At 37.9% G+C, this 11941-nt stretch overlaps 1 non-coding gene across 1 annotated transcript; it reads left to right on the top strand.

Annotated features, from left to right (window-relative positions):
* The first annotated feature begins 476 nt into the window (after window positions 1-476).
* On the top strand, window positions 477-580 carry LOC116461613 (U6 spliceosomal RNA). The gene has a single exon (XR_004246138.1). It is a non-coding gene; the product is annotated as a U6 spliceosomal RNA (small nuclear RNA).
* Window positions 581-11941: the final 11361 nt, after the last annotated feature.

Genomic DNA, 11941 nt, shown 5'->3' with positions numbered 1-11941 from the left:
ATGGGGATACATCTTTAAAGCTTTTTTTTTTTTTTTGAGATGGAGTTTCACCCTCGTCACCCAGACTGGAGTGCAATGGCATGATCTCAGCTCACTGCAACCTCCGCCTCCCAGATTCAGGTGATTCCCCTGCCTCACCCTCAAGAGTAGCTGGGATTACAGGCACCTGCCACCATGCCTGGCTAATTTTCGTAGTTTTAGTAGAGACGGGGTTTCACCATGTTGGCCAAGCTGGTCTCGAACTCCTGACCTCAGGTGATCCACCCCCTTCAGCCTCCCAAAATGCTGGGATTACAGACGTGCCCCACCGTGCCTGGCTATTTAAAGCATTTTTAAAAAGAAAATAATAATTAAAAAGTCATTCTAGAATTTTTACCTAACAAAAACGTCTTTTAAAATAAATAAATAAAATTAAGCATTTAATTTATTTATCTATTTTTTGAGCCAGTCTTGCTCTGTCACCAGGCTGGAGTTAAGTAGTCACTTTGGCAGCACAGATACTAAGAGTGGAATGATACAGAGATTAGTATGGCCTGTGTACACAGATGGAATGCAAATTTGTGATGCATTCCATTTATTTTCTCAGTTTTGCTAGATGGAAAGCATTCTAGAGACGTATAGTGGTGATGGTTGCACAGCAATGTGAATGTACTCAATGTCACTGAACTGTACACTAATAAATGGTTAAGATGGCAGATCTTATGTGTATTTTACCACAATTTTTGAAGTGAAGAATAAAGACTTTATCAGTCATATAAAAGCTGAAAGAATTCATCATCAACAGATCTGCACTATAAGAAATGTTAAAAAGATGTCCTTCCAACAGTAGTAAAATTATAACAGATGGAAACCTGGATATATACAAAGAAATTAAAAGCAAGAGAAATAGTAAAAATGTGGGAAAATATTTTAAAAGTATATTTAAATGTACTTAAAACATAGTCAACTGTTCAAAGCAAATACAATAATAATATATTTGACAGATTATAACATACATGGAAGTAAAATGTGTGAGAAAAATAGCACAAAGACCAGGAAGAGAGACATACAAATATATTACTGTAAGAATTTTATGCTATATGTGAAGTGATACCTTATCACTCATGGTAAATAATGATGAGTTAATAATGTATGCCAGAAATCCCAAAACAACCAGTAAAATAACACAACAAAGAGTAATAGCTAATAAACTGACAAAAGAGATAAATCAGAATCATAAAAATCAATCCAAAAGAAGACAGAAAATGAGGTTCACTGGAAAAGAGATGAGGCTAGTAAGTATCAAGATCATAGATTTAGACCTAGTCATATAAATAATCATATTAAATGTAAATGGTTTAAACACCCTAATTAAAATAAAGTGATTTTCACATTAGATTTTTCAAAGTAAGATCCACTATTTGCTGCCTGCGGAGAATCGATTCTCTTCAAAAATAAAGGCAAAAATAGATTAAAAATAAAAGGACAGAAAAATATAAACATTAACAATAATTTTTTAAATATGGAATGCCTACATTAATATCAAAGTATATTTAGAACAAAGAAATTATGAGAATATAGAATATCATTTATAATAAACTGATCAATTGATCAATAAAATATACCAATTCTAAATGCTGATGCATATAATAATAGAGTTTCAAAATACATAAAACAAAACTCATAGAATTGCAAGAATATATAGAAAAAATCTAAAATTATAGTCAGATTTCAACACCTCTCTTTCAATAATTGGTAAAACAAGGAGGCAGAAAATCAGTAAAGATGTAGAAGACTTGAACAGCACTATAAGCCAACTTGAGCTAACGGATATTTATAGAATGCTCCATCCCAAAACAAGAGAATACACATTCTTTTTAACTACAAAAGAAACATTTACCAACATAGATCGTATTCTCAGCTGTAAATAAGTCTCAGTAAGTTTTAAATAAACCAAGTCACGCAAAGTGTGTTTTCTGACCACAATGGAATTAAATTTATTTATTTTTAATTTTTATTTAATTTAACCCTCAGTAGTCATAGAAATTAAATTTAAAAAGCAAACATCTCTAGAAAATCTCCAAACATTTTAAAACTAAATATACTAATGAATAATACATTATTGGAAAAGAAATCAGAAGAAAAATTAGAAAGTATTTTATGTATGTATGTATGTATGTATTTATTTAGTTATTTGAGACAGGGTCTCACTCTGTCCCACAGGCTGGAGTGCAGTGGCACAATCACGGCTCACTGTAGTCTCAACCTCCCAGGCTCAGGTGATCCTCCCACCTAAGCCTCCCAAGTAGCTGGGACTACAGGCGCACTCCACCCCGCCCAGCTAATTTTTGTATTTTTTTGTAGAGACTGGGTTTTGCTGTGTTGCCCAGGTTGATTTCAAACTCCTGAGCTCAAGTGATCTGCCTGCCTCAGCCTCCCAAAATGCTGGGATTACAGGCATGAGCCACCACTCCTGGCCTAGAAAATATTTTTAACTGAATGAAAATGAAAGCATAACATACCAAATTTGTGGCATGCAGCCAAAAGAGTACTAAGCAGGAAATTCATAGCACTAAATCCCTATATTAGGACAGAAGAAAGGTTTTTTTCAGAGACCTCAAAAAGTAGGAAAAAATGAAGAAAGGAAATAATAAGGAACAGAGCAGAAATCAGAAATATAAAATGAAAAACTATAGAAAAAATAATAAGAGCAAAATCTGGTTCCTTGAGAAAATTCATAAAATTAATAAACCCATATCCGCACAGTTAATCAGGAAAAAAGAAAGAAGATACAAATTACCAATATCAATAACGAGAGAGGTGACACTACTGCAGACTCCACAGATATTAAAAAGATTATAATGGAACTTTATGAAAAACTTTATACCAATAAACTTAACAACTTAGATGAAATGGACAAATTCTCTGAAAGACATAGACTGCTAAAGCTCACTCAAGAAGAAATAAATAGCCTAATTATCTCTATATCTATTAAAGAAATTAAATTTGTAGTTTAAAAAGCCTCTGACAAAGAATAATTCAGACTCAGATGACTTCACTGAGGAATTCTATCAAACAATTGAGGAAGAAGTACTAAGAATTTTACTCAAATTATTTCAGAAAATTAAAGAGGAAGTGAGGCTTCCCATTCTATGAGGCCAGCATTAGAGATAAAGAATCATAGAAAAGCAAAACTATAGATCAATATCCCTCATGAACAGAAACTTATTATAGAGCTATAGTAATCATACAGTGTGGTATTGGCATCAAGATAGACGAGTGGATCAATGGAACAGAATAGAGATTCTAGAAATAGACTCATACATATGGTCAATTGATTGCTTAAAAAAAGTATGAAGGCAAGTCAGTGGACAAAGAAGAGACTTTTCAACTGTGGTGTTGGATCATTTGAAGAGTTAATAGACCAATGGAACAGCACAGAAAAATCCAGAAGTGTATCTATCTACTTCCTCCCACTATACACCAAAATAAATTCCAAGTGGATCAGAGATTTAAATGTAAGAAATGAAACTATTTAAGTACTAGAAGAAAACATATATATATATTCTTTTATAACCTACAAATGGAGAAAACCTTCCCAACTGTAACTCAAAATGCAGAAAGATAAAAAAATTATAATTTTGATCACATTGTACAAAAAGAAACTTGTGTATGGGTGTGTGTGTACTATTTTGCAATTTACATCAAAATGTAAATATATGTAAAATATGTATTTTACATATATTTACATCAAAATGTAAATATATGTAAAAATAGACAAAAAATAATCCCTAATATAGTGAAAGCTTCTAAAATTTTAGAAGACAGTCAACTTTTTAGAATTATGGGCAATAAATGGGAAAAGGCAAGTTATAGAAAATGAAATACAAATGTTTCAAACATATAAAAATATGCTCAACCACCCTTGTATAGGAAGAAATGCAAATTTAAAACTACACTGAGACACGGTTTCTCACCTATCTGCTTGACCAAAAATCCAAAAGTTCAACAGCACATTCTGTTGTGGAAGCTAAGGCAAAACAAGTACTCCATATTTTGCTGTTAGGAATGCAAAATCATATAACTCATGAAGAGGTGAACTTGGCAATATCTAGCAAAATTACCTCGTGACCCAACAATTCAACTTCTAGAAATGTATCCCAAAGATCTACTAACACAAGTGCAGGATGACTTATCCTTAAGCTCTTCATCACAGCACTATTTGTAAGAGCAAAAGCTGAGCTGCCTACTAAATTATGGTACAGCCGCACATTGGTATGATGTGACTTTAAAAGGGCATAAGGAGGAACTCAGCACACCACTTCAGAGTGACCCACAGCATATCATTAAACAGGAAAATATATAGAAGAGTGTGTGGAGCACACTACCTTTTATGTTTACAAGAGTGAGAAATACAAGCATATGCATATTGTCTCGTGTGTGTGTGTGTGTGTGTGTGTGTGTGTGTGTGTGTGTGTGTGTTTTGAGACGGAGTCTAGCTCAGTCGCCCAGGCTGGAGTGCAGTGGCGCGATCTCGGCTCACTGCAAGCTCTGCCTCCTGGGTTCACGCCATTCTCCTGCCTCAGCCTCCCGAGTAGCTGGGACTACAGGTGCCCTCCACCACGTCTGGCTAATTTTTTTTGTATTTTCAGTAGAGATGGGGTTTCACCATGTTAGCGAGGATGGTCTCGATCTCCTGACCTCATGATCCACCTGCCTCGGCCTCCCAAAGTGCTGGGATTACAGGCGTGAGCCACCGCACCCGGCCTTGTTTCTTGTTTTTTTAGAAAAAGAGGAATAAACTAAAATCATAATTTGAAAATTTACATGTAAAGGAGAAAGGGAACAGAATGGAAGGGACAAAGGGGAAGCCAGACTTCTCTGAATGTGCTGTGACTTACGTTTTGACTTTGTAAGCACATGAATTTTTAAATAATTAATAAACAAATTCCAAAATGAAAAAAATCCTAAAAATCTAACTTACTAAATCTAAAGTAAAACTAATTAATCTAACTATATATTGATGGCTTAACTAGACAAAGACTAATTATTTCGAGGGACTTTAAAACACAGAGATAGGTTCAGTGAGAAGCCAACCGTAAGAGACAAGGATTTGAGTGCAATTAACACCAGTAGGGAGTGGTGAAGCCAGTCAGTAAAGGGCGTGTTATCAAGCCCACTACCACTGCGAGTGACTGCAGCTGAATGTAGTTGGGAAACTGGGAAATAGTACAGGATGTGGGCAATTTATCAGAGTCAACGACCTGGTTTTTTCAGCAAATAAATGGCAAGAGAACAAAGAGGAATGGAACTCCTTTAGATTAATAGAGGTTTAAAAGGCATCAACAAAATGTAACATATGGCTTTAATTTGCATCCTCATTCAAACAAACCAACTGTAAAGTTATATTTATGAGACAAGCAGAAAAATTTGACTGTTGACAAATGTTAGATGATATTAAGGAATTACTATTAAATTTTAAGTATAATAATGGCATTTTATTGTTTAAAAAAAAAATTCTTAACTCTTCTACATGCTGAAGTAGTTAAGAATGAAATAATATCATGTCTGGTATTTACCTTAAAACAATCCAGTGTCTGGCTTATTTCGCTTAGCATGATGCTCACTAGGTTCATCCATGTTGTCACAAATGGCAAGATCTTCTTATTTTTAAGGCTGAATAATATTCCATTGTATACATATGCCACAATTTCTTTATTCGTTCATACATTGACAAACATTTATGTTGTTTCCATATCTTAAGCTATTGTGAGTAATGCTGCAATAAACATGGGCGTGCAGATACATTTACAAGGTGGTGAATTCATTTTCTTTGGGTATATACCTGAAAACAACCTTGCTGGGTTATATGGTAGTTTTATTTTTAATTTCTCTCACTTATATGTAAAATATAAAAATCAAAACAACTCGAATATATAGAAAAAGAGTAGAACAATGGTTACCAGGGATGGGAAGTTGAAAAAATGGGGAGATAGATGGAAGTCCACAAGTACAAAATTTGTTATATAGGATGAATAAGCCCAGAGATCTAATGTACAGCGTGAGGACTATAGTTAATAGTATTGTACTGTATACAAGAAATTTGCTAAGAGAGAGGATTTTAGATACTTTTACCACACACACGAAACTGGTAACTATGTGAGATACTGGATATACTAATTTGCTTGACTGTAATAATCATTTCACTAAATATATGTATAGCTACACATCATGTCCTACACTTTAAATATATACAATAAAAAATACTAACCCAGCAGTTGACGGGAGAAGTGTAGACGAAACAGGATCAGCCATTTGTCGATAGCTATTAAAATGCCATCGTGAATACTTTCTCTCTGTTTTTATGTATGTTTACTAATTTATTATAATAATTTATCATAATAATTTATCATAATAAAAAGATTTTTTAATTCAAGCCTATACGATCCCCTGAAAAATCTTTGTGCACTCCTGAATATACTGAAGTTCAGTGCAGTACTTAGTACTGTTTCAAACATGAAGGAAATCTGGCAGAAAGCTTGGGGATGAGTTTGTCATAAGTTCATAGAAAATGAAGCAAATGAAAATAATGACACCATTAAAAGAACAGCATGATGACAGTCAATAATAATTTAATTGTACATTTTAAAAGAGCTAAAAGAGTATAATTGGATTATTTGTAACACAAAGGATAAATGCTGGAGGGGTTGGATACCCCATTTTCCATGATGTGATTGTTACACATTGCATGCCTGTATCAAAACATCTCATGTACCCAGTAAATATATACACCTACTACATACCCTCAAAAATTAAAAATTAAAAAATATATATTAAAAAACCTCTGCAGAAAACAAAAAGCTGTACAAGACAGGAAATATAATTATAATATATTAAATGGCCCAATTATGAACAATGCTCATTTGGTCATAATAATATAAATGCTGAATACTGATAAAACAAAAAATTATGATGTGTCTTTAATAGGAGGATGTGAGGAGGAGAAATGTGGATGGTGGGCAGAAGGAGTGGTAAGAGAGCTAGAGCATCATCTTCCATAGCAGTAGGTAGATCCATAATATATAAAACTGAAAAAAATGAGAAAATTTGAAAATAACAGTTTAAGTAAGTTAGTATCAACATAGAAACACAGAGAGACATGCCCAAAGAATCCACTAAAATAGTTAAAAGTTGTTGGTCTATAATATTTGCAAGGAGAGGAAACCAGGGGTCTGCTGCTTTTCCGGGATATACCTTATGTGACTTTTTAAGCAATGTACTTTGGGAAGAAGATAGGGAGGATAAGAGGGGACAGGAGGAAGGTGAACAAGAGAATAACATGGTCAGATCTCCATTTTAGCAAGATCACTATGGTCTGATTTCCAAGTGTAGGCTGGGAGAGCTCAGAGGTAAAGTCAGTGAGGTCAGTTGATTGGCCGTTATAACAAGAAGGGTAATGATAGGCCGGGCGCGGTGGCTCACGCTTGTAATCCCAGCACTTTGGGAGGCCGAGGCGGGCGGATCACGAGGTCAGGATATTGAGACCACGGTGAAACCCCGTCTCTACTAAAAATACAAAAAAATTAGCCGGGCGTGGTGGCGGGCGCCTGTAGTCCCAGCTACTCAGAGAGGCTGAGGCAGGAGAATGGCGTGAACCCAGGAGGTGGAGCTTGCAGTGAGCCGAGATTGCGCCACTGCACTCCAGCCTGGGCGACAGAACGAGACTCCGTCTCAAAAAAAAAAAAAAGGAAGGGTAATGATAAAGTTTATGAAGAGGAGAAAACTGGAGATGAGAGTGAGAGACTGGGGCAGGAAGTCAAGCAGAGTGAACCATGAGGGTGATTATTGTGCTAGAGAGTAACTCTCCCTCTTCATTTCTCTCTCTTCTCTCTCCTTCTTCTCTTCACCCTTGCTCTGATCAAAGCTAAGCTCTCTCTTCCAAAGATTTCTGGCCCCTCCAACAGGGCTAGCCCAGGCCAACTAGTGAATCTCACCTGCACCTCAACTGGCTTCTTTGCCGAAAACATATATGTGAAATGGCTCAAAAATGGCATGGAGCTTCCAGCCTTTCAGAACTAGGTCTTCCCGCCTGCAGATGCTTCCTCCTACACCGTCATCAGCACTGCTACACTGACCCTTGGCTTCTTCTCACTTCACTCCCAGGTCACCTGCCAAGTGGCTCACAGTGAATTGCAGAGCCCCCTCAGAGGGCATATGAACATCTCCCAATTTCTCCAAGGTAAGCCCCCCACACAAACAGGGCCAACCTTTTGTGACCACTGTAGGCTCCCTGCTTGAAGCATGTCACCTGCATCCTCCCATTCATTCCTCAAAAAACCCATAGTGAGGTGGTGATGAGGTTCCTTGTTTTATATGACCATCCTCCTTCTACATAATGACATGATCAGGTTCTTCTCTTTCAGAGCTCCCTTCTTGCTAGCGTCTTTGGGAGGTGGAACTTTATTCACTCATTCCACAGGTTTTTGTTGAGCATCTGCTATGTGGTGGCATTATTCTAAGTGCTGGGGATTCCATGGTAAACCGAGCAGACCTGGTTCTGCCTTGCTGAGTTTACAGTCATGTGAACCCGATCAACCAAGACACAAACAACTGTGTGGTTATGATTCACCACATTTGCTATGAAGAGAAAGAACAGATTGCTGAAATATATGAAAAGGAGAGAAATCGAGTTTACTCAGGAAATGGCTTTTTGAAGAAGTGATGTTTGAGCCAAGACATGAAGAAAGAAAAGGAGTCAGCCAAGCAAAGTGCAGAGTGTTCCAGGCACAGAGTATGCAAAGGCCCTGTGATGCAGCAGGGAGCAAGACATGTCTGAGGAGCAGAGATGAAGCCAGTGTGGCTGAGGCTTAGTGAGAGGATGAGTGCGTGGAAAAGGAAGAGGCTGGCAAGAGAGGGACCTGATCACCTAGGGCTTCACATCAAGGAACTTTCTCCCACTTGAACTGTCCATGGGAACTCCTAACACCATTGTTCAAACCACCATGCCACCACTGCTTTGCCACCAGTCACCACCTTTGAAACACGCTTCTTAAACTCACCCTGGCATCAGGAGAACCAGCAAGGCAAGCTACACACATGCCCTTTCTGGCTCTTACTTCGTAAGGACAAAGTCCATTGTTCATTTCCCCAGAGCAGGCCCAGGCTGTTGTGTTGAATCAAACTTTGCAGAAATATAGAAAGAAAGGCAAAGGAAATTATCCTCACTGCTTTTCAAGTCCACCTGCCTTTGCCTTCACAGGGGATTTCCCCTGGGGCCTGCACTGTCCTTTGCCCCCCACCAACCTCAGCATAGTGTAGTCTCAGTTACCTCCTGCAGATGGGTGAAGTTCCTTCCAGGGGTCCAGAACTCCATCTTTCCTTCTCTCCAGCTCCAGCCAGAGAAAACCAAGGAGACCCATTAATAGCACCGTAGTCTCCACAGCAACCCCATAAGGGAGATAATTTATGGTATCATTGTCAAGAATTTATCTCCTCATTACTCAAATACCTCCATCCCAAAATAGAAGTCTGTCTTGCTTAACCAAAAGATACCACAAGAGAGCTCCAGCCTGGAAAGTGAATTCTATCCTCCACATCAATCATTCCAAAGAAACTAGAGGCAGCTCTGTGTCCTTGCTTCATTCGTATGAGGAAACTGAGGCCCAGAAAAGTGAAGTGACTTGCCCAAAGTCACAGGATTCTTCAATAAGCATGCTGGAATTAGAATCCAGTGTTACACCTCTTCAGATAACTACCTCTGATCTGCCTCCTGTAAGAACCACCTATGCAGAGATACCAGAGAAAGGCAATACCCGCCCCCAACTTCCCCAAGAGTGGTGGTTCAGTCATAGTCAGCCCAGAGATGGGCGTTGTGCTGCTCCCCCAACCCTCTCAGAACCTATTGCTCCTTCTGTCTTACCCATATAAGTGAAGACGCTCCCCATCAACCAAGTCATCTAAGCCAGAAACCTGTTCTCACCAAATCTATCACCAAGTTCTATCAGACTTCACCCCCAAATATCTTCTGAACTCGTACATTTCTTCCCACTGCCACTACTTAAGTTAATACTTAAGTTCAAGCCAGCATCCATCTCTTACCTGAGCAATTGGAAGAGCCTCCTAATTGATCACTAATATCCACCATTGCTCTCTATGGTCCATCCCCAAAACTCCCAGCAGCCAAGGGGATTTTATAAAGGAAATCAGATCATGTCTCTCCTTTGCTTAAAACCCTACAGTAGCTCATCACTTCTCTTAGGGAAAAAAAAATTATTACTGGGATGTTCAACTGTGATATTCAAGCATTTTTGTGTATATTTCCCTAAAATAATTGTGAAGAACTATGTAGTCTATCATAAATTTTAAAGTTGACTCTAAAATTTCTCATTATAAGCTTAAATAGTTGCACAGAACATAACTCCTGGAGTATTACAAATGTTGCATCACTCCAAAAAATATTCAGTGAAAAAATAACATCATCATAATTTAATTTCCACCATCATCCATTTAAACATACATAAAGAAGCTCTTCTTTAATAATCAGGCATTTTATATCATTCCTTTTACTTCCTAAAGTTGTATTTCCATTCTAACTCCCATGAAGAATTTTACCTTACTGTAACATATTTTATATTGGAAAATCTTTTACTCACTATAAAATCATACAGATACATATCACAGAGAACTATGAGAACACAGAACTCAAGCAAAACTACACCTATAAATTGAAATTCAAAATAAAATTTTTAAGACCATAAGGCTCTCAGTGTCAAAAAACATTCTTTTGGATTTAATTACACAATTGATCCAAACAATCTAAATATATAAAAATTTTTGATAAGTAATTATTAAAATAGCCATTAACATGGTATTGGAAATGCCGTTCCATGAGGTAGATGAGGGAGTTGATGTTGCTTTGGTTAAAGCAGGCTTCCTGGCCAGCAGTATTTGAAATGTCCTTTTATTTTGCATCCCAAAGTCTTTACATCAAGGACAATGCCCCATAGCTAGATTCAGGAAGTGTGGGAGGAAGGCCTTTCTTTTGTGATATGGGAGAAGAAAAATTGAGAAACCAGAGATAAGAAAAGAAAATGACCCTGATGCTTATTCTCAGGCAGATCAATTTAAGTAAACAGTCTTATGAGGGTTCGGGATCTGGAAATTAATTGTATTAAAATAGTGTTTGTATGCCTTAGAACGTCTTTAAGTGCCCTCAGGGCACCTATAAGTGTAGCCAGCCTCCAGATTGGCTATGAATTCAGCCTCAGTCACCCATCCTGTCTCTCATTCACTTTGATCTTCTTTCTAAAATCCATGGAAACTCAGGGCCTCTGCCCAGGTCCATCTGTGTGCTGAGATGCCATTCCCACCCCCACCCTCTCCAAGCACCCCCTTCTGGCTGCCATACAAACCCTTTTGCCTAATGTTTCACAATTATTAGGGATATATAAGAAATTATCCCCAAATTTATTCCAGTATTCCAAATTTACTCCATATTCCCTTAAATGACTGTGCTCTTAGATGCTGTGGGTTAGGAATTCCAGCAGGGCTGGGCAAGGACAGCTTGCTCTGTTCCATGATGGTTGAGCCTCAGCTGGACAATTCAGAGGCTGGAATCACCTGAAGGCTCCTTCACTAACATGCCCGGCCATTGGTGCTGGCTGTTGGCTTGGGGCCTTGGATCTTCTTGGCATGAGCTTTTCCTTATTATCTTTCTATTGCCAGAAAAAGAGTCCCTATTCAGGCCCCAAGAGGGGGTTGTTGGATCTGATACAGGAAGAAGTTAAAGGTGAGTCACTGAGTACAGTGAGAAGAGATAGTTTATTGAAAGCTACTCACTTACGGCCGGGCGCAGTGGCTCACGCTTGTAATCCCAGCACTTTGGGAGGCCGAGGCGGGCGGATCACAAGGTCAGGAGATCGAGACCACGGTGAAACACCGTCTCTACTAAAAATACAAAAAA

Source organism: Hylobates moloch, unplaced genomic scaffold (assembly GCF_009828535.3).
Source record: "Hylobates moloch isolate HMO894 unplaced genomic scaffold, HMol_V3 SCAFFOLD_21, whole genome shotgun sequence".
Taxonomy (NCBI): Eukaryota; Metazoa; Chordata; class Mammalia; order Primates; family Hylobatidae; genus Hylobates; species Hylobates moloch.
This window is presented reverse-complemented; position numbering and strand designations above follow the sequence as displayed.